Genomic DNA, 25,489 nt, shown 5'->3' on the forward strand with positions numbered 1-25,489 from the left:
TCTATTGTTTATTACTGAGTGAAAATCTTGATGTCTCAAAATATAACTGGATTCGTCTGTTTCTCCTTTTAGTTTGTCAGTTTTCATTTCATACATTTTGAAGCTCTATTTTTAGGTGTGATATTAATTTTCCATTGCTGCTGTAACATTTTACCAAAGACTTAGTAAACTAAAACAAAAAAATATATTGTTTTAGTCCTCTAGGTCAAGTTGGCTTGACCTTTCTCTGATCCAGGTTTTACAAGGCCAAAATCAAGGTGTCAGGCACTTCAGGTCTATTGGACGCTCTAGGAAGAATCTAGTTTCAAGCTCAATCATGGTGATGACAGAATTCAGTCCCTTGCAGCTATAGAACAGAGGTCCCCATTTCCTTGCTGGTTGTCAGCTGAGGGCTGACCTTAGGTCTGAAAGGCCTCTTTCTAGTTCTTGTACATGGTCCCCTAAATCTCGGGGCCAGCCACCTCAGGTAAAATCCTTCTCGCACTTGGAATCTTCTTGACTTCTTCTGCCACATCTCTCTTGACTACAGGCAGAGAAAGTTCTCTTCTTTTAAGGGTTCATGTGATTAGATTCAACCCACTAGGGTAACTCAAGATAATTTCCTTATCCTTAATTACATCTGCAAAATGCCTGTTGCTATGTAATGTAATATATTCACAGAATTGATGGCTTTGAGCATGGACATCTTTGGAGAGGGGGACATTCTGCTTACTACAGTTGCATATAGGTGCATGATAATTACATCTTAGTGATGAATTGGCTCCTTAATCATTAGGCAATGTCCGTCTTTATTCTCTATAATTTTTGCTCTGAGAACTACTTTGATAATAGTTGAACCTGCGTTGCTTTCTTATGATGGTTTATCTTTTTCGTTTTCTTGCTTTTAGCCTGCCTCTGTCACATTATTTGAAGTGAGTTTCCTATAGACTATTTATAGTTGAATCATTTGTTTTTGTCCATTTGGCAAATCTCTATTTTTCAATTGGAATGTTTAGACTACTTACATTTGTCTTAGTTATCAATATATTTTGATTTAGGTCTATCATTTTACTATTTTCTGTTCCGTCTGTTTTTCACACCTCTACTGAAAATGTTCTTGTGTTCCATTTTCATTTTAATTTATTTATTATGGTTTTTTTTTTTTAAAGATTGGCACCTGAGCTAACAACCATTGCCAATCTTTTTTTTCTTCTTTATTTTTTCTGTTTTATGTCCCCAAATCCCCCCAGTACATAGTTGTATATCTTAGTTGTAGGTCCTCTAGTTGTGGCGTGTGGGATGCCACCTCAACATGGCCTGACGAGTGGTGCAGTGTCCGCGCCCAGGATGCAAACCAGCGAAACACTGGGCCACCACAGCAGAGTGCGCAAACTTAACCACTCAGCCATGGGGCTGGCCCCTAGTATGTTTTTGTTATATCTATTTGTATAGTTTGGCCAGAGCCAAGTAGCAAGAAGACAGAGAGAAAAACAACAGCATTGGAAATTGCTCTGCCATTGGAGCCATAGGTCATTTGATAAGAGAAGGTTGCCCAGCCTCAGTTTCCAGCTCCTCTGGGTCCCATGCTACTACAGTCATTGTCACTGCTGCAGCAATGGGCTTGCCTCTGGGCTGGGGCATGAGAAAACAGGAAAAAGATAAAGAGGAGAGTTCCCTTAGTTTCTCTGAGCATTATTATTTACCTTTCATTTTCCTTGAATCAGAACTAGAGAGCTTCTTTGGAGCTCTCTCTTTCTTCACTCTGGTGCCTATTTCTTGGTTTAGTGCTACCTTGTGTCCAGGCCAGGGAAGAATAAGGAAAAATAAACTCATAGATAATTTGGTAGTATTTCACATTTTCATCTGCTTCTTCAATTTACCCACCACTCTTTACTTTTCAGTCTTCAAGTAGCTGTTTCATACATTCCATCTAAGTTTTATGGTTGCACTTACTACGAGATTCAAGGAGAAGTCAGCTCAGTTCATCCTACCCTTAAACAAGAAGATAAATTTTGATTAGGCCAATGACAAATTTGTAGGGATTAGGCTTCAAAATAGAAACTATAATTTTGTTGAGTTATTAATAGGCAAATACATAAATTTCTGCCCCTTTTTAAACTATGTATTAATGGAAGCAAAACTCATTAATCAATGATTTTTTTTCTATTATTGTACTTTGTAATTATTTTAGTGTGTGTTTTCTCCCTCCTCTCCTTTTTTTTACTGGCATGATTACATACACAAATTTCAAGAAAAATTCACTGTACTTTTATTTCTGGCCATTAAAATTTATCTCATTTTATGATTATTAATGGGAATTATTTTGTCAAATAGAGGAGAGGAAGTTAACAAATAATTACACTCCAGGTTTCAAATATTCGAAGGTTGATGTTGACAGATGGATCAGCATTTCAAATGCCTAGGAAGAATGACATAACATGACAATTCTTGGAACTGCAAGAAATTCAGTATGACTAAGTGAAGGGTAAAGAAATTCAGGAGATGAGTGCAATGTGGTATATATTTTAAGGTTGTTGATTGAATAGGTCCATTTATCTCTGCCTCCAAACTCAAACAAACACAGTAAAAGGGCAAAATAATGACAATGATATAGGAGAAAAATATATATATATAACGAAGAGAACAGGAAAAAAAATAATAGTTACAACAGTTAAAAAATAGCCCAAAATGACAGCTCTAGATTAAAAGAAGAAAGTAAACAGTCTACATTATAGAGTGAAAAATTTTGTTTTGGAGAGATACCTTTGAGAAGTTGAAATTAATAGAATACATGATATGTTTGACCATCTTAAGAAAAGATTTATTTTTATTTTAGAGAGATTGGAAATGAATTAATAATAACATAGAAAGGAAGCAGATTAAAAGTACAATGACTAATTCTAAAGAAAACAAAAAAATTGTATAATAATATAAATATGGCCTACTCAAATGGTATTTACATAGAAATAATAATATACTTGATGTAATCCATATCACCAAAGATTATAATATAACTATGTGGCATAAAGAACGTGATGTTCAACGAGCAATTTATTCCTCCTGAGTACACAGAAAAAGTAAATAGCCTGGTCTTCTTGATTCTATGTGTGGCTAAGTGACTATTTCTGACCAATGGACTATGGGCAGTAATAATGTACATCACTTCCAGGTCTGATCCTAGAATATTTCAAAATCTCCTCCACCTGTTTGCTTTTCCCTCACATTTGGCTGGATGTCGAGGATATGATAGGGGTCTCTGAGGTAGCATCCTAAGGAGGAGCAGTTGGTATCCCTGAAAATGTGATAAAAGGAAAACTTCCCAAAAGATCATGCAACCAAGAATAACTACCTTAGATTTTGACTGAGAAATAAATGTTATATTAAGTCACAGAGCTCTTTGGTTTTTTATTTATTTGTTTTCATATAAGAGCTACTATTCCTTGACCTAACTAATACAGAAATTGGAACTAGAGTCCCATCATAGGCTTGTGGATGGGTGGCAGTGTGAGAGTTGTCATTCTATGTTTGAGAGGTAAGACAATTTTTAAGGTTTGAGAGTGTTCCAGGTGACTCTTTCAGGGACTTGAGCATTGAAAAATAGAAGAACTATAGAATAGCGCCAGAGTCAAGGGTCAAAGTCACTTTCTCCTTCCTTCCTTCCTTTCTTCTTTCCTTCTTTTGTCAGGGTTTTCTAGAGAAACAAAACCAATAGGAGATATCTAGATTTACATATATATACATGCATCGTTAGGCAATTTCATCATTGTGCAAACATCATCGTGAACTTACACAAACCTACATGGTCTAGCCTACTACACACCTAGACTATATGGTACTAATCTTATGGGACCACTGTTGTATATGTGGTCCATCATTGACCAAAATATAACTATGTGGCAAATGACTGAATATATATATATGTGTAAAATAAGAAGTTGGGTCACATGATTATGGAGGCTAAGAAGTCCAAAATCTGCAGCATGGACAGACAGGCTCAACATCCAGGAGAGCCAATAGTACAATTCCAGTCTGAAAGGTGTTTATTAGAGAATTCCTTCTTGCTCAGGGAGGCATATCCTTTTGTTCTATTTAGGCCTACGAGTGATTGAACGAGGTCCACTCATATCGTGGAGAGTAGTCTACTTATTCAAAGTTCACCAATTGAAATGTTAATCTCATCCAAAAACACCTTTCAAATTGACACATGAAATTAACCATCACAATTTCTTATTTTCTTTCTTCCCTCTCTTTCTTTCTTCCCTCTCTTCCTTTCTTCCTTCCTTCTTTATAGAAATGTTTTGAACTGTTTATATACTTAAATGTTTATATACTTAATCGCTGAAGAAGTCAAGAAGTGACAGAAGTTTAGGTGAAGGAGACATAATTGATAAAACTGTTTGCCTGAATCGTTTTCAAAACACAGATGGAGAAAATAATAAGCTCTTTAGTCAGAAAATTAAAAAAATAAATTAATAAGGCTACTTGCTTTATAAATCCCCATCTCCTGCTTATCTTGTGAATTCAACACTCCTGTGCATTTTCTCTCCCTGTAAATTCAGTCTCCCAAGGGTCGTTGGATACATTTTTAAAATTTTGCCAATGGGATTTAATAAAAAAATCATGCAGTTAAGCGTTACCTAGGCCCTCACTTAATTTCAGAAACATATTTGTGTCTTGTTGATTGCATGTTGCAACTTTCTGGGACCTAGGGTGATTTCAGCATTCAACATTGTTTCCACGTGCGTCTTTCCTCCTCCTATACCAACGTTATCTAACTTACATAGCGCTTTACCAAAATTGCTCTAATATTATCAGTGATCTTCTTGTGACTGAGTCTTTCCTCTGCCTCCATTGCCCTTTGTCTCTGCTGGATTTGACTATGTTTACCACATCCTTCTTGAAAGCACCCCACTTCTTGGTTTTATTACTCATTATTTTTCTGTTTCCTCAAGTTTCAAAGATGAATCAAAATGTCCCTTAAAGTTTGGCTTGTTTTCTCAAAGTTTACGTTCTTTAAATGAGATGTTCTTCTTTTGTACTCATGGTTACCCATAAAAATTGTAGAGAACAGCTAATGGCTTTTTATCTTGGCCGACATCTAGCAAGGCCTTAGAAGTGAATATTTTTCAAAAGATGTTATTTTCACTAGTTAGTTCAGGACATTTGGAATCATTTGGAAATAATGTTATAACAAGCATAATTCAGTAAAAATGAAAGGACTGTACTGCTTTGATACCTAAGGAGGGAAAGATAACTGGTTGATCACTTAAGAAGACAGAAGGTGACACAGCCAGAACTAGTGAATAGAGTTGCATGTGTGCAGCTGAGCCTGAAATTAACGGACTTGCAACCCACAGGTAGTGCTATTATTAGGATCAACAAAAAGAAAAGCATTTTACTAAATTAAGACTATATCAAACTTGAGCAGCAAGGAGACTGACCATAATAACTGTCATAAGTATAAAGGCTTATTATAAGAAATAGAATAATAAACTAAGCTTAAATCACAAAGTAAGGATTCAGGCTCAGAATAAATTAAAACTTCCTCCTTTCTGTAAAGGTCATTAAGTACTGGGAAGAATTAATTAGGAAATAAAAAAACTGAGAAATCTTATTGCTTTGAGTTTTTTAATAACAGTATTGGCATCAATCTAGATGACCTGGCATAAGCAGAGGAGAAGGGCTTGAACTAAGCAGATTCTTGAGAAATTTGTGCTGCTATATTCTAAGAGCCAGGAGGACTACAGTGAATTCATAAACAACAGCATTAGGGTACATCAAGAAAATAAGAACAATTGGAACAGGTCCAGAGCATTATTAATAAACAGATAATAAAGCACTTGCAGATAAATAAACACTTACAAACCACAAAGCAAAACAGAATTTCCCGGTAAAATTCTCCAGTTCTTTTATTGGTAAGTTTAAGCCCCTGGAAGGCAAGTTCTTTATTTAAATTTCATTTTTCAACTTTTTTTCTTAGCTCATAACCAAAAATCTAATTGGAGAGGCAATGTGTATGTGTGTATGTGTGTGTGCATGATTTAGGGCCAATATTAATATTATTGATATCTTATTTTTACTTTAGTGATATTGGTTTTCCACTGGGAAATATACAGAGAAAGAAATTCACTCTTCAGTCTTTGTGTAACAGTTAACGAATTACATCACTGACCTGGAGGTGAAAGACCCTGCTTCATGTTAGCTCAAACCTTTGATCTATCCAACACACTAACAATATTATTTTTGACAGAGATCCAATGAATTTCAAATCTGGTCTCTATAAACCATTTACAGCTATAAACAATCCTCACAGGCAGCCTTATTCCATATTTAAGAATCCTTTGGGGGCCGATTTCTTACTTTATCTCCAATTCTTCAGAATAGGAGAGACTGAATATCAATTGCTCCCAAAGTTTTTTGTCCCTAGACACACATAACCATATTCAAAGAAGAATTTGTTAGAAAAAGCAAAACTCATTCACAATCAATTGCCCCTTTTGTACCAAGCAAATTCATTTGGGACTACCCTGATGGACTTTGTAGGATGAGGCAGCAAGTGCACTAGCTGAATATTTGGGAATTTAACCTGAGTAAACCTTATTAGAGAATACCGAGTGCTAGAGCTCTAAGCAACACAATGCTGTGAATAAATTTCGGAGACTTTGACAAGGAGGAAAACATGCCATTCTGAAGGACAACTTCTTTTGTTTTGACATCCCCAGAATCCAGTAACCTTAACAATAAGAACTTGCTTCGGGGATAAAAAGTTCTAGCTAATAAAATAATAGCTCTCGCAGCTCCATGCTGCAGTCCAAAGGAGAGGGGGAGGAGATTGCCATGGCCTCCAGCAGTCAATGCTATATTTTTATCCTTGGTTTTTTCATTTAATCACAGATACGCTTACAGAAGCTTGTGCAAAGTAAAAGATACATGCCCCGATCAGAAGAGGAATATATTCTCTTGATGAGAATTACTATAATAATATCATTATTACTTCTAACCTTAGGGATGAAGTTCCAATTTAAAGGTTGTTCCTTCAAATATTGTCTGAAGTGTAAGTGATGGCCTTCAACATTTTCTTTCCACACAAATTGTCCTTTTAGTTTTTTTATGTTAATAATTTTTGAAAAGCACACTGCAGAGTTATCTATAAAACTCTCCTAGAGTTCGGCAAATCATTACCTGAAATGATTACAAAAACAAGAAACGATTTTAAGAAAAATTAAGAAAAAGCTTGAATCATAATGAAGTGTAATGCTGAGAATTTCAACTAGGCAGTACTCAGAAGTGTAGATTCGCCTCGACCAGTAATTTAATTGCAGATTTTTAATAATGCTGTAGTTTCTCTTGTGTGTAAGAGACACGCAATGAACGATTTTTGGTACGACAGCAAAAAAAATAACTTGAATCACTCCCAGTATTTCAAGTATCTGTATAACTGTATTAATGCATTTATATCATTCTCATAACATTTATAGCATTGTACTCAACACTACTAAAAAAAGAAGAGAAAATTCTGTCCTTCACCATGGAGGGCTGTGATCGTCAATTTTATGGGTCAACTTTGCTGGTCTGTGGCGGCCAATCGTTTGGTCAATCACCAGTCTAAATATTGCTGTGAAGGTATTTTTAAAATTTGATTAACATTTAAATCAGTAGACTTTCAGTAAAGCCAATTACCCTCCATGATGGGGGTGAGACTCGTCCATTCCACTGATGGTCTTAAAAGAAGAAGATAGGTCCCCCAAACGAGAAGGAATTCTGCCTCCAGGCTGCTTTTAGATTCAAGGTTGGAACATTGACTCTTCCCCTGGGTCTCTAGCCTGCCAGCCTGCTTTGCAGACTTTTGCAGATTTTGGACTTGCTATCCACTACAATTGCATGAGCCAATCCCTTAAAATCAGTCTCTCTCTCTGTCTGTATGTACGCACTCACATACACACATGCATGCACATACAGTCACGCACCATGTAACAATGGTTTCACTCAGCAGTGGGCCACATATATGACCATGGTCTCATAGATTAGTATCCTATAGCTTAAATGTATAGTAGGCTGTACCAACTAGATTGGTTTAAGCACAGTTTATGATGTTCGCACAACCACAAAAATCACCTGAAGATGCATTTCTCAGAATGTATCCCTGTCGTCAAGTGACGCATGACACATACAGGCATACACACATCCCATCGGTTCTGTTTCTCTGGAGAACTCTGACTAATACAGAAGCTCATTCATTCTCATTGTGAACCTTTTAAAATTAAAATTACCTCTTTTATTCCTATTCCTAACATTATGGTCACTTACTTGCTTTTATATGTTTACTAATATTAAAAATTGAGAGTTTTTGTGACATGAAATTTCTGGAGAGCTTGTCTTTATTCATTTATTCAAGAATTATTCATTGAAATTGAACTAAATGCTGACATTGTTCCAGCAGCTAAAGATATAGTGGGGAAAAAGACAAGTTTCTGCTCTTAAGGAGCTTCCATTTTTATATAGAGCAGTCAGGAGCACTTGACTAAATGTTTTAACACAATTTGTATTAAATGCTATCTAACGTTAATACCAAAAATTTCTATATAAAATTAAGATGCTTCTTGTTTAATCAGATCTATTTCATGACTGTATTTAAAGATTTGAAAGCTTGAAAGCTAATATCTACTGTCTATATGGAATTGTGATTATATAAGAATTGTTTGATTAATTCATTCTTTCCTTGACTATTCACTTTATATATCTCTTCTGTGTCTAAGAAGTATTTAGGACAGCTTGAAAAGAGGCCCAGTCATTGTAATTGCAATTTATGTAGTTAATAGTGTAAAATTCAAAAGAAATAACCAGATACATGGATAACAGTTTTTTCTTATTAAAATTTAAACTTGGATTATGATTTTAGACAGAAAATCACATATTTTAAGTGGTTTTTATAATTTGCATTCTGATTCTTAACTGCTGCTACTGGCCCTAATTGAGTGCTTCACAATTTCTCATCAGGACTAAACTAACAGCCTCTGAGAAGATCCCTGTCACTTCCAGGTTCTGCCATCTTAAATCCAGACTATGCACTATATGAATACGCAATTCCCCTATTCAGAAACTTTCGGTGATTTCACATCACATACAGAATAAAATCCAGATATCTCAACTCCCAATCTGAACCCTTTACAACATTCACATCTAACTCTGCAGTCCCAGATTAACTTCATTTTACTCCTATCCTATGCTCATCTCTGCACATTGTATATATAGCTTCCTTCTACAGTTTCTGTGTGCATGTCGTGTGTGTGTGTGTGTGTGTGTATGTCAATGCAAATAATCCATAACCAATCTATAAATGAAAATTGGGGTGAGTTTATTCTGAGCCTAAATGTGAGGACCAAATAGTCCAGGACTTCCTTCCCCAAGGAAGGAAAGTCACCAAAGAAGTGGGGTGTACAGAGTGTTTGTATACCCTCAAAGAGCACGTTTCACATATGATTGAAATATCTCTTTTACAATAGTCATGAGACTGCTCTGTTGACACAGCAATTGATCAACACACCAGGGTGGCAGGTCTGTTGTCCCGAGCTAGGTGGTCACAGGTGAGCACAGCAATGAGTTCCTAGCCTAGTGAGAGATGCTTATCCTTAAGGAAATGCCAATGTGGGAGGATGTTGCACCACTATCTTAAGGGCATTTGTTCTTGCCTTTGGGAGATAAGAAATGCTTAAAGCAGATATGCAATGCATGCTCAATGGCCACGTCAGGCCCTTTTGGAAAAACAAAGTCAGACTTAATTAGGTTTACACCAAATGGCTTCCTCATATACTGCAATATATCCTATCACTTGCCATTTCTATTTGTCATATATATATATATATACACACACACACACATATGCACACACACATAATCGCTTGAATTCTTTCCTTTATTCTTTTTTTCTCAAATTTCTCTCCTGCAAATGGCTGCCACTTAAAATCCAATATATCCTTTAAGTTGCAGTTCAAATTGTAATCTAAAAAGTCTTCTTCAGTTCTGTGAATCCACCTTTTTTGTTTCTTATACTCAAAAATCACTATTATAGCATCTATCAGTCTTCCCTATATTGGAATTACTTATACACTTGCCTTTCTTCCCAACTACAAGAACTATGTTCCATTTGTTTTGTATCTTCTCCGAACCATCATAGAAAAGTTTGATAATTATTTATAAAGGCAAGTTTTGTAGGTAAACACATTTTTTTTGAGGAAGATTAGCCCTGAGCTAACATTTGCTGCCAATTCTCTTTTTGCTGAGAAAGACTGGCCCTGAGCTAACATCTGTGCCCATCTTCCTCTACTTTATAGTGGGATGCCTGCCACAGCATGGCTTGCCAAGCGGTGCCATGTCCGCACCCAGGATCCGAACCGGTGAACCCCAGGCAGCCAAAGCGGAACGTGTGCACTTAACCGTTGCGCCCCTGGGCAGGCCCCGGTAAACACTTTTAAGCAGGAATTATCTTTAAGGGTCAGAGCAAACAAATGTATAGAATTGAGTAGGAAAGTTTTCAAGAGAAATATCTGAAATTTCCATTCCTCTCAATAAATGGGTACAAGTTGGAAATGTATTCTGAAGTCTGACAACTAAACTACTAAAACCAACTTGGAGTGGCTGAGTATATCCCTCCAGGGAAGTTCCTTAAAATCAGGTTATTTCTCAGGTCCAAATGTCTAAAGCTGGAAAAACGCTAACAAACCTTGATACAAAATCAAGTTGTAACTCAATTACTGTTAACTTTAGATGTATAGTGTAAAGAAATAATATATCAACAAAGAGGCAGGTAGAGCTGGGGTAGGATGCAAATAAATGCAGCAGCGTTCAGGAGAAAGTTTTTGGCTCATGAAAATACATCAGCTTCTAGGTTGATGTTTTCTCAAGAACTGTGAATGATCTGAAATGTTACCTCATTTGTATATGCATGTGTATATATAAAATATATACATTATATACATATGTCTATGTATATGTATATGTGTCTATCGTATATAAGTATATATGTATATATCTCTATTGTATATACATATATGTTATATTTATATGCATATGTACGAAACATGAGACACCCAAGTCAAGGAAAAGAGTTCTCGATACAACCAGATCAACAGCCAGAGTAACATGGTCAGGCTCCATTCCCCACATCTAGACCTACAGGCAAGGCAATGAGAGCCAATGAGAACTTTCTGCAAGAGTATTGGGTTACACTCCATAGGGGAGGGATAGGATGGAGAACAGTGGATTTTCTGTGTTTTTACAGGAAAGAGGTAATTGCTTCCTCCTTTCCTCCTGGAAGAATGGAGAAAAGTCTCTGCTCTTTGTAGATGGGACCTAAAGGATCCTAGGCTCTTAAACTAACTCATTGGAATGTGAATACGTATCTCTGAGAGCCAGATAAGCCCCAGTGTCAAAACAAAGAGATGTCTCCAAGAACTGGGCTTCATCACATTGACATGCAAAGATCTAGAGAGATAGTGCATCACTTTTCCTGGCACCTTTGGAGCTTAATTTAGGAGTTTAGTCTCCCACTGGCAATCTCAGCTAGGTAACGGAAATTTTATTATCCTTTTGGATCAGTGCAATTAACTGGAAAATGGCTACATCTCTAATTCTCTTGTATATGAGGGGAAAAATGTTTCTAGAAGTGAAAGTAAACATTCCTTACGTTTATGTTGTATACATTTCCATGTCTAACAAGGTAAGGCTTTTCTCGGGAGCACTGAGAAATCTCAACAGTTGGTTTACTCTATTTCAGGCCTCAAATAGTGCATGGGGCCTTGTCACGGGCTTGGATAAAATATTAATTAAGGTAGAGCATCTCTCCATGCCAAGCAAAATCTGGTTATAATTTGATTTTTTCCAAGCCATAGAAAAAATTAACTTATTAGAGTACTTATTTTGAGCGTCTTTGTACGTTATTTTTATCACATTAATGAATAAATAATGGTTCCTTGACTACTCAATTTTCTTTTAAATTGGCCAGAATCAGGCAGACCAATGAACGTGATCTTTTCTGGATACACCTGATTAAATCTAGCTTCTGGATCTAAAAAATCAAAAACTAAATTTCAAACATTGGCTTTTCCCTCCAGAGAAAACTACCCTAAAGTTTGGCTGAGTAACCTTCACATTTTCCTAAATAAATACATGTTCAAAGTTTTCCTTGAAATAGCCCAAACTTTCCATAATGGGTAGAATTTGGGGAATGGTCATGTCAGCTTTCTGGTTCATATGATCTCCTCTATCTGACCTTAGTAAAACAGCTTCAAGACCTATATTGATAGTCAAGGACAGTCCTGGCCACAATGTTTTAAAAATGTTCATTTTAAGTATTTTGACTCCTTCTGCAAGTATGCCTCTCTCTTGTCATAGCTACCACTTCATCAGTGTCCATTACTCCTCAGGATTACCACTGTCTGCTGCTAGGCCTATGTTACGTGTAGAGGTCCCTAACCATAACAGTCTCACTCGATTTCCCTTCCTCTCAAATATTTTTCTGTGCTGTGTCCTTCCTTGTCAGGTTTATCTAACTGTCTCTGTAGTAACCAGGTGGAAAATGAACTCACAGTTATCTGGTAACAAATGTTAACTCATTCACAGAAAGAACAAATGTGTACCTACCGTGCACAACGTGAACATCATGTATCTGCTTCCTAGCCTTATGTATCTAACATAACAACCCAGGATGGTATATGTTTAAAAGGAGGAATCTTAATCCTCCTTAAATATTAGGAGTATTATAAAGAAGGCACTGTGTGCCTCTGCGTGTGTGTGTGTGTGTGTGCATGTGCACACGTGTGCATAAGTTCTTTTATTTTTAGTGGAGGCTTTCCTGGGAGAAAAAACACATCTAGCTGGAGTTCTGGGCTTTGTACACATAAACCAGTCATATTTGTAGATTTGGAATTTGGCTTTGTTCTGTAATTCAGAATATTGTGTTGGGGATCAGCATTGGCCACTCCAAAGCCTCTCTCTTTGGCTTGATTATTTTTAAGAACCAAAGACTCTCAAAGAAATTTTTCCCTTCCTCCTAACTGCCTAAAAGAATTTAAGATAGAAGGCCTGTCCCAGGATGGAGCTAATACCATACGATAACTACGGTATAATGTAAAATAGGTGTAACAGACAGAAAGGCACCGGCAAGCCCATTTTTATCAAAATTCTGTCTCTGGGAACACATTATCTGATGGCCCAGAAAACACTTGTTTATCAAACATATGCATTTCCATCTCCATGTAACTTATCTTCCTCCCTTTGAAGTCCAAAACCACTACCCCAAACATCCTCTTTTGTCATTAGCTGAAGAAAGTATTTAAGGCGGCAGCTTCAGCCATTCTGGCAAGTTACTCAGTCTTCCTGGGTTTCTTTCATGTGTTCGTGTTATTAAACTTTGATTCTCTCCTATTATTCTGTGTCATGTCAGTCTAATTTTTAGACCAGCCAGAAAGACCTAGAGGGTAGAGGAATAATTTTTCCTCCCCTACAATTGCTTCCAAAATGTGTTGTTGTGCTAAAAGTAACTTTCTCAAAACTAGTTTTTGAAAAATTTTATTTATTTGATTTTTGGTGAGGAAGATTGGCCCTGAGCTAACATCTGTTGCCAATCTTCCTTTTTTTGCATAAGGAAGATTGTCACTGAGCTAACATCTATGCTAACCTTCCTCCATTTTGTACGTGGGATGGTGCCTCAGCATGGCTTGATGAGTGGTGTTAGGTCCGTGCTCAGGATCCTAACCTGCAAACCCTGGGCCACCAAAGCAGAGCACACAAATGTAACCACTATGCCACTTGGGATGGCCTTGAGTTTGTTATTTTTGTATCCCATTCCTCTTTTGAAATTATCCATTACCATCAGTGGTACCACATAGTATTAGTTTTCGATGGTAGTAATTTTTTTCTAATCATAAAAAAAGAATACTCAATAAAGAAAAAATAGAAAGTATTCACAAAGTATAAAGATACTCATAAGCACAACCACTGGTAGGCTTCATGCTTCATTATTTATCCTAAAAAATATGAAAAGTCTGAATAAAATTTTTTTCTTGTTTTCTTCACATTTTACCTAAATTGAACCTCTTGGCCAGTTTGTTTATATATGAATTGGTTATATAGATCCTTTTTATTTGCTTACAGACATTTTCCCATTGTTACACGGAATGCTTCTGGATGGCAACACTGTTGAAAATGCTAGCTACACGGCTAAAAAAGGAATATTAAAAAAAAAAAAGTTTTTCCTATCAATATTACAATGACTGGCACTTTCAGAAAAATAATCTCATGACCTTTTCTTAATAAGAAAAGTTGAATTAAGACTGAAATTTTTTAATAAAGTTCTGAATTGAGAGAATAATATTCTGTATTTTAACAAGACATGTATTGAAACTTCTGTTTGTGATTTTCAATTATTATTTTAGATACTATATTGTTTTTGTACTAAATTAAAGGTAAATAAATCTTTAAAATATATGCTTACCTTTTCTCATACCATTGAAATTGTCCATCATAAGACACGTTTTTAATATTTGCAAAAATCTAAGAGTATCAGCAAACAAAACATAATGTTTGCCAATTTTGATATGGTGCTTGTTAAAGATAGCTTTTTACTAAATTGGATGATAAAAGATAGGTAATGATGAATGTTTCACCAAAAATGTTTTGCTCATCTCTTACTTGTGAAAGGAAAAATCAACAAATTAACACTATTAAAAAGATAATTTCTGCCATTTCTAGCAAACTCCCTTGAGTATGAGTTTCCACATCCTGATTAGATGCCTGAAATCTTTTCTCTCTTTAATTAGAAAGTTGGTAGTTACTTAACTTGATACTAACTTTAACTCATCGTTTATTTATCTATCCATGAAACCAAAAAATAATAAACTAATTAGTTGGTTACTTAACAAATGTTTCCTCTCGTATACAGCTTACCTCTATGAACTGACTTGTCTGGGAAGTTGTATAGAATGAGAAAACTACCTACAAAAACCATAAGTTGTTCTGTCCTTCAACAGAAATAACATGCTGAATTTTGAAAATTCTATTGTCTAGACTTCACTCCAGATATTCTGAATAAGTAGATCTGAAATAAACCATATATGTGTGTGTGTATATATATATATATATACATACACATGTACATATATATATACACATATACATATACCTATATATGTAATCTCTTTAGAGGATTCATTATTATTTCTGATTAGAGCCAGGTTTGAATTAAAAATTGATACATTTCCAATATAAAATTTCATAAGTATGAACAGCTTTGTTGACCACTAAATCTGGATAACAGAAAACATCTTTTCGTGAGAGCTCATATTATTAAAAAAAATGCATTTTCATCAGAGATTGAGAACAAGTCAAAATGGCCGTGAACAATTCTGTTCAGCACTTTGCTGTAAAAATATTACAAGCATCACTCTTTGATCACACTGAAATAAAACTAGAATTTACTCACAAAAACAAAAGCAGAAATGTCCTTCCACCTGGAAATTTACAGACCTCTTACTAAACATCTCCTACATAAAAGGAGAAGTAGAATTTGCACTATAAAGACGATGAGAACAAAAACATCACTTATCAAAATTTATGAGTGCAATTTAAGTGGGAGGAGGGTAGGCTCATTGCACCAAATACTTTATCAAGTAAAATGAAAGGATAAAATAACTAAATTAAATATCTAGCTCTGAAAATTATAAAAAAGGAAGACCCAAGGAAATCAAAAGAAAGCACAATGAAGGAAATAATAAATAAGAAAGTATTGATTAATGAGGTAGAAAATAGAAAATGGCAGATTTAATTAATAAATAAAATACTGATTCATTGAAAAAATTAATAGACAGACCACTAGCTAACTTGATCAAGAGAAAAAAGGAGAAGTTATAAATATAAAAAGGAAGAAATAAAAGGGGACAAATAACTATTAAAAGAGAGGAAATTTTTTAAAAATCATAAGAGGCTACTTTGATGACCTCTAATGAGAAAAAGGTTTTAATTTAGATGAGATGGACAATTCCTTAGGGAACAGCAAGTTACTAAACCTGACCTTATTTGAGTTGTAATGTTCAAACAGACCAATTTTTCATTTAAGGACTTTCAAAAATTTATTCACAGAGTACTTTCCTTTTTCGCCTTGAGATTCACTCACCATCCTTTTTGACCCTCATATCTGCTCTAGGAATCTGTCCCCTCCTGCCCACAAAAGTGGGCCCTCTTAACCTCTAATTTCTAGCAGTGTTCTTCAATCTAGCCCCATGTTTTTCTAAATCTATGGGTATGATCGTACAATTTATTCTTTGAATTAGCTCTAATGAAATAATGGATTACACAAATGGATTTCAAAATTTTGAATCATTTGTACTTTCCTAGTACAAACATCGTTTAGCCATATGGAAATGTATATGTAAGTGTACATATGGAAATGAACAAATCTCCTATCCTATTATCAAGTATGCCATTCCTCGATAATTTCTTATGTCCTATGCTGAAAAAACAATGTAGTGACTCTGTTATTATTCACAATGCTGTAGCTGTTTCAAATTTGTTTGTACTGAAACAATATAGTTCTTTTTGCATAAGCAGTTTCTTAATATCATTGTCTAGTGCTAGTTACATTATTGTTCATGATGCTGCTTTATCCTTTGGGCCACATGAAAATATTGTCTTCAAATGATTCTTTCAAAAGTTATTACTGTGCTTCATTGGCTATCAGCCTGAAAGCAAGTCTTGCTCAAATCATGCAGAAACACATAAACAGTAATTCATTTTCCAGTCATGTTCAATTTACCTTTCAGAATTTTGTAGCATTAAGGTAGAATGACATATCTGCCAACCGTGTTTTCTCTTGAACTCTCAAGGTTATAATCAATGCACTCCTATAATGTGAATCCTTTCAAAGTTGACTATACTCTTATTTTACACATATTGCCACCAGTGCAAAAAATAAGGGAAGTGGTTATGGGTAGAGCAAAAGGAGTAGTCTGATTCGCTCAAGGAATACCCTTTCTGTCCAGCATGGCTTAAGACTGGCTTGGGAGAGCAGGGCAACACCACATCCATCAGAGACAACAGAAGACGGTGATCTGAAGGATGTTTTGTCACTGCTAAGCAAGTCTTGAAAGCCCTTAAAGGAGAAAGTCATGGCCACCCTCACAAGAATGCCTGATGTAGCATGACAGTTGTGGGAGTGTTAACGTGGCCATTGTGGGTGCCAGCGGTAAAGAACACACAGAGTGAAGGATGCCTGCCACCACCACTTCAGGTACTGTAGACTGGAAGAAGCACTGTCATCAGAACACAGACAGGCAAAATCTGACTCATGGGCCCACATGTGTCTTAAGCCCAAAGGTCGGTGGTGAACCTCCCATAGCCCAGAGCCCTCAACTCACGCTGTGTCCAACACGAGGGAAACACTTCTGAAATAAACACCATTTGGGGAGCATAATCTTGTACGATCATTCAAAAGAAGCACCACAGCAACCAGTGAGAGGATTCTGCTCTTCAGGATGCCCTTCTGAAACTGGAGTCAACCGGGGGCTCAGACAACTCATAGGTTCAATTCACTAAGTTCCATGGGACAACGAATGCATGCATGGGCGTATGATCAGAGAGAACAAAGTGGAAAATGAAAAGAACAGTGTTCAGAAGATCCTGGACCAGGCTCAGGGTACTATTCCCAGATGCCATTACCAGCCTTAGCTGATCCCAAGTACTTGAGTGGGACTTAGGCCTCCTTGTCAATGTCTGAGGATGGTACTGCTTTTCAGCATCACTTCAGCAATGGTACTTTACCCCAGATGTAGCAGTTGCTTCCAGATTATTTTGGCATACTCAGAATGAATGTCATGAGTTTCCTTCAGAGGTGAGAGCAGCAGCCTGGTAGCACCTCACCTTCCAAGACCTGTGGGTCAGCTTTATACAATCCTTTGAGATTGTACATTTGGATAACCTCGACCTGTTCCTTCTATGCCAATCCAAAGGGGGGTTACATCTTTCCCAAAGTCGTGTTGGGGTGACCTCAGTTTTCCCTTCTTGCTCATTAAATGCTCCAACACCAGAATAAACAATTTTTTAATTAAATTCCCTCTATTGAAAAAACTAATATGATCTCTGTTTCCTTTACTCCATTCTGACTGATATACTTATAAATTAGAGAGAAAGAAATCATTCACTTATTGGAAACAACTTTCTAAAATTGTTTAGTGTGAAACAAGTGTGTTTGCGATTTATATCTCAAAGTGAGTTTGATTAGGACAGACCCAAACATTATGCCCTCTTTGTATTAAGATAAAATTGACTAATTTGTATAGATTTGGAAAGCAATATGAGATTGAGAAGAATTAATATGGAATAATTATGGCACATAATGGACTACCATGCCTTTAAATTAGGCTCATTTCTGTAATAATTTGTTGATATTACTCTGTTATTAATTGAAAAACATATGTTAATATCACACATAATTTTTGCATTATTCTCATTTTCCAAGCTTCATTAATTGAATCATAACTTATAAGTGGATCTTGATGCTTGACTGTTAGATTCTTGCGTTTCTTTCAGTGTTTTCCAGCATTTTTAAAGAAGTAAGATATAATCGCTGAAACACACCAACCTGGAAAATATTCTAAAAATGTGATAACTAATGAAGTTGGACTTTAAACAAAGGAATTTTATCATATATTATCCAGCTAAGGTCACTTTATATTTTATTTTCTCTGTCATATATCATATTTGCAATAATGAAGTAGAAATAAATACTAATGGGATTAAATTCTGCTCACTTAATATCCATCAGCCATATATATTCATTTAAAGCACCGTATTATAGCATCACTTTAAATTTCCACACAAAAAACTGAAGATAATCTTTTTCCCGGACTGCCACCTCCATTATTTAAGTGAAGGACCTGCATCCACATTTAGACAAATAACACAGAACATCTGCTCATTATAGTGAAGAACAGTGGCATCTTCTGTTGTACTTGCTGCTATTTCTCTGGATAATTTTCAAATCAAAAGCTACATTTCTACTTACCAGACGTGAAATTTTGCAGACAGTACATTCTCTCACACTGTAGTAATCAAAATAATGATAAACTATAAATTGCAAACTGAAAAAGACAAATATACTTTCTTGGTTGGCAAGATGATCCAGACCTATCCGTGAGAATGGGAACATTAATCACATCCATTTGAGCTTTCATCTTATTCTTTGACTTAGCACAGAAATCTCAAAACAGAACCCAGTTTATGAGTCACAGACAAACTTTTTTCATCCTTTACTTTCTGACCTAAATATTTTTTATTTCTTCCCCCAAATATTTTATCTTTATATTCATTACTTTTAAAGTGAAAATAACATTCAATTTAGTAACTCTTTATGGGCAATTTTATCTAAACAGAAAAATCACATGCCTCTACTTTGCTTAATATTTAGACTATGCTGATACTCTACATGGTAAATAATAGATAATTACTTGGCATCACTTACAAAGTATAATATAGATGCCTTTAGAAATTTAGAGCTGAGTTATTTGAATTAAAGTTTTACTTAGAAAACTAATTTTTCCACTAGATATCTATTTAAGCACAAGCCATCAAAGGGAGTTAAAACTATTTATCTATGCCTCAACTTATTTTTCCAGAATTCCCCAAGATAGAGTTGATTCTGTTGCCAACTAGCTCTATAACTGTAACTATAACTAACGGTATCAGCTATACAAAATCCCCGTCATGTAACAAAAACATACCATGTATGTAGAAGTGTAGGCACTAAATATTTCATTGTTTTATACCATATTATAATATTTAGTCAAAATGAAACTTATCCTTTAAGCTTGACCTACTTTACTAGGACGTTTTTAATAGTCACGCAATTAGCAGAACAAATTTGCATTCATGATATGAACTATTTGTACCTACTGATCTTGAAGTACTTTGTGAATAAAATATTTAGGTTTAACAAAAGTGTAGGGGAGGAGTGGTACTTTCCGCAAAAGTAAGCAAATATATAACATCTCAAGACGAGTCAACTATTTAACAGAAGGACAGATTCTTCACATCTATCACAGCAATAAGATAATGGATTATTTATAAAACAATATTAATTGATTTTACTATATAGTTCCGTATTCATCTATAGGTGCATATACTACTATGGTACAGAAACTCAAATGTTTGCTTTTATTTTTGCAAAGTGATTCTAGCTTCCTTCTATATAGAACACCCAGAAGCATCCTAAGATGCTAAGATCCTAAGAGAGGGAGTAAAAATGAGTCTCAACTACCAGGAAGCCAGACTCATTCTACAAGTTCTACAGAGCTAAACCTTTGTCTTAATCCCTGGTAATATGTATCACAGTGGTCACAGGAATGCAAAACCCATATAAATACATATTAACTTTTTGATGCATGATGGCATTGTTGTAATCGGTTTCAGTCTATCACGAAAAATTTTTATTTAACATACTAAGAAAGAACTCTTATTATGTGCCTAAAAAATATTAACTACTTGAACTATAGAAAAATACATCTTTCTATCTGCTATCTTGAGTTAATCCACTACCACTTTGTAGCAAATAATTTAAAATGAGTTTGACACTGAGGAAGTTAATAATAAGGGAAATATTGAAAATAGAAGTTTAGGAGTAAATGAATTATTATATTGCATGAATATATATACTTTATTTTTAAGTTGAAATAAGTATAAAAATGAATTTTTAAAAGTCTAGTCAGGCTTGTTTCTGTCCAAGATGCAGTAACATGAGCTGAATTTACTTGCCTACCTGAAACAATGAAAATTCAGACATAATATACAAAACAATGGTTTTCAAGACACTGCACATCAGGCAGTAAAAGAGAATGATCACTGTGACGTGGGAAACAAACAAGATGATCCCCATGATTATCTCAGCTTATCTCCTCAGAATTTCAAGCCCATGATGCAGGGAGAGGAAAGAGTGTCCGGGGAGAACAAAGTACTACAGTTTGTTGAACAGAGGACTGGAGAAAAGAAAGCAGCACTAAGAGAAAGTTATAAAGATCTGCAGAGGATACCTCTTGAATATTCAGAAGAACACTGTTCAGTGCATGCATGTGAAGAAACTACCTGAGGCCAGAAGAAGAACCATCCGAAAGGATAAGAGCAAATATGTCCAGGGTACACAGGACCAGAAACCATGCCTGATAAATTGGAAAAACTCATTTTTCAGGGTCATGTAGTCGAGCATTCAGAAGGGTCTTGCTTGACTAGTGGGGAATAATTAGCCCTAGACTACAAGCTGCATGAACACCCCTAATAAATCTTAAGAACAAGGCTCAAAAGGAATACACTCTTTCCAAGTAAGTTAACTTTGTCCCAGAACAAAGCTCAAGAATATCTATAGAAATACAAAAATATCCAGCAAACAAAAAGTTAAAATTAACAATGTCTACCACCCAGCCAATGATTACAAAGCATGCAAATAAGCAGAAAAATAAAACACATAGTGAGAAAAAAAATCAACTAATAAAAGCCAATCCCAAACCCACAAAGATCTTAGAATTTGCAGACAAATACATTAATGATACAATGCCTATGTGATGAGATAAAGTGAGACGAATGACTGGCATTAGGCTACCATTGACCTTCCGACAATCCTTCGGAAGAGGGATAGTCTGCTTCTGACCATGGTTAATTGCTGGTAACTGACACTGCACAAAGTGAAATCGCAGATAAAGGGGGACTACTGTATGAAATTAGGATCCTTATAGTAGAAGAAAGAAAGAAGAGGATAAAAAATTTTGAAGAAATAATGGCTAAAAAGTTTCCAAATATGATTAAAATTATAAAGCTATAGAACCAAGAGGCTCAATAAACCTACAAATTCAAGAAACTCAAGTACAAGAAACATGAAGAAAACTAAACCAAGACATATCATAGCAAGCTTGCTCAAAACTATTGATAAAGAGAGAAATTTAAAAGCAGCCAGAGAAGGAAAAAACACTGCACACAGAGAAACAGCAATAGAATGACAGCAGATCTCATGTCAGAAACAATACAAGTGAGGAGAGAGTGGAACACCATTTTTAGTGTGAAAAGAAAGAAAAACTTATGTAAATAGAATTTTATATTCAGGAAAAATACTTTTTAAAAATATAAGCAAAATAAAACCTTTTTTCAGACATACCAACTGGAAATAATTCATCACCAGTATACCTCCACTACAAGAACTACTAAGAGAAGTCCTTTAGGTAGAAGGAAAATGATACCAGATGGAAGTATATACTCACTTGAAAGGATGAAGAACATTGGAAATGGAAAGTACATTGGCAAATAATAAGATTAGAAATGGGACAAATATTTGAACAGGCACTTCACTAAAGAAGATACACAGATGACAATTAGGACATAAAATGATGCTCAGCACCATTGGTCTTCAGGGAAATGCAAATTGAAACTAGAATGAGATAACACTAAACACCTGTCAGAATAGCTAAAATAAAATGGACTGCCCATATCAAGTGTTAGCAACAATTTGGAGGAACTAGAATGCTCTCACATTGCTGGTAGTGATATAAAATTATACAAACATTTGGGAAATAATTTGACACTTTATTTAAAACCTAAACATAAATTTACCAAATGATCTAGCTATTCTACATTTTGCATTTAGGTGTGACATAAGAAATATATACTGGGGCTTTGTGCCTGGTTTCTGGCACAGAGATCCTAAAACCTTTGGAATGTCCTGAGTTATAAGGCTGTTAGGAGCAACTTTTGTTCTAATGAGGCAGCTCTTGGCAGACTCCTAGACAGCTTCAGGGTGGGAGCTGGTCACCAGAAAGATCAAGCCTTGATTAGAAATTTGGAACTTTCAGCCCCACCCTCCTTAACCTCTGGGGAGGGGAAAAGGGCTGGAGATAGGGTTAATCACCAATGGCCAAAGATATAGTTAATCACGACTACGTAATGAAACCTCCATAATAACTCTTAAATATTGTTGTTTGGACAGCTTCTAAGTTTTTGAACACATCCACATGCTGGAACTTTATGAGGACAGAAACTTCTGCATTCAGGACACTTCCAGACCTTTTCCTATGTACTCTTCATCTAACTATTCATTTTTATCCCTTAAAATAAACTGAATAAAACATAAGGAAAGTGTCTTCCTGAGTCCTATGAGCTGTTATAGCAAATTATTGAAACTGAAGAGGATAAACCTCATTTTTGGCTGGTTTATCAGAAATACGTGTGGTCCGGGGCTTGGATTGGCGTCTGAAGTGGGAGCCGTCTTGTGTCACTGAGCACTTTAACTTGTGGGAACTGACACGAACACCAGGTAGATAGTGTCAGGACTGAACTGAATTGTTAGATACCCAGTTGATGTCAGAGCTGAAGAAGAATATTGGAAGGGAGACCATGTATTTGGCATCACAAGGAAAAAACACAGCTCATTAAGCAAAAGCACAAAATATACTTTTACATAAATGTTCTTAGAATATTTATTTTCAGTAGCCAAAATATGGAAAACATTCAAATGTCCTTCAACGGGTGAATGAATAAGCACATTTAGTATATCCATTAAGTGGACTACTACTCAGCCACAAAAAAGAATGAAATATTGATAAACAAAACAGCATGGAAAATATCAAAATAATTATGTTGAATGACAAAGAGAAGTGTACACTGTATGATTCCATTTACTTAAAACTCTAAAAAATGCAAACTAATCTATAGTGAAACTAACCAGTGGTCACTTGGAAAGCAGAGCAAGGACAGAGAAGGGAGGGCTAGATTAAAGCAGAATGAGGAAAGTTTGGGGTGGTGGATATGTTCACTGTCTTGATGTGGTGATGGTAGGGAGGCTGTATACGTTGGTCAAAAATTATCACAAAAATGTAGCATAATTGTCAACTATACCTCAATCATGTTGTTATGTTAAAGTAATACTCTATCATTTTTCTTTTTATCCCTTCCTTCCGTTCTCAATTGTGTACATGAGTTCCACAGAAGTCTAGATAAAGGCAAAGAGTTGTCACTGAGAAAAGAAAACAATTAAAAGGAAAAAAAGGCTGATCACTTCACAATGCCTGTCTGCCTGCAAGAATGATAGTGCACTCCCTATTTTTGTGTATTTATGTGTGGTGTGCATGCAGGTGTTTTCATGGCTTTTTCTCAAATTTATGTTGAGTAGGTCAGCCCGCCCATTGACATATCAACTCATATGCACCAAGTGAATGATGTTGAAAGTCAAAGTCATCCTGAAAATGAAGCATAGCCTAAATTATCTAATAAAGGATCTTTAATACTCTAATACATTATTAAAGACCTGGCTAATTATGACTCATTCTCAGAAATGTCTATTTAAAATCTTTGGTAAGCTTCATTTCTATTGAAAGAAATTTATTTTCATTGCAAGAAAAGGTATTGCATATAGGTGTTTGCAAATATCTATAGTGTGCTTGGCGAAATGTATTGAAATTTTCAAATCAGAGTTTCTTTCTTAAGATTTGAAACCTTCCCTCTGTGAAAATAATTCTGAGGGAAATGTCATGGATGGCCATGTGTGAGGCCTTCAGGCAAGATCATGGAACACACAGACCTTTTAAGGTATTCTAGTAATTTATATTTGTGTAGCATGATTCCATTCCTTCCTCAGATCATTTTTAATGACAAATGGAGTGTCCTGGGTTTTTCAGTTGATGTACCCCATGAGCAGGGATAAAAAGAACCTGAATTCACAAAATATAAAGGTTATCTCAAATTTATAACTATCTTAGCAACCAATAAAACCAGAATTAAATTACATGGTCAAAGCCAAAAAGAAAAAAATCCCACTCCTTTTAGTAATGGATTTAAGCATGAAGCTTCCCGGATCACTATAGAAAAGGGCAGGAGGAACATAGGAATATCACTTCTTGTGACTTGCACAGAATTCTATTGATTTATTTATATCAAGACTGTTACTCGATCACGCAGAAAAACACGTAGAAGCTAAAAATGTGGCTAGCATACTTGATATAACTACTGAAAGAAATAAAACCTACTAAATCTAGGAATTATCGCTATATCAAGGTGGATTAATTAGATGCTTATCAAGATATGTAGAAAGAAAAATAGAGGGATTTATCTATGGTTCCACAATTCTAAATATTTACCAAAAAATCTCCTAGAATTTGGACCAGCAAGATTGTAACAGGACATGAGGGAGGGTGGGGATTGCAGGAAAGAAAGGTCCAAAAGCAACAGAAAAATACCCTTTTAATTTAATGGCACCTATAAATTTCCTTTCATACTTGTGTGTATACGTGTGAGCGTCTATGTCTGTTTCCACTTGCTCTGGATTTTTCTTCACTCTATTCCTCGTAGGAACTTCAGTACTACCTGAATTAGTTTCAACTATTACAGGACATTACCAAATACTTGCCAATATTTTCTGGGAAGTAATTCAGAATATATTAGGTGTGAAGGTGAAAGTAATATTGAAATGTGGTGATTTACAAAGTTTTTT

The sequence above is a fragment of the Equus quagga genome, chromosome 11 (genome assembly GCF_021613505.1).
Source record: "Equus quagga isolate Etosha38 chromosome 11, UCLA_HA_Equagga_1.0, whole genome shotgun sequence".
NCBI classification, from domain to species: domain Eukaryota; kingdom Metazoa; phylum Chordata; class Mammalia; order Perissodactyla; family Equidae; genus Equus; species Equus quagga.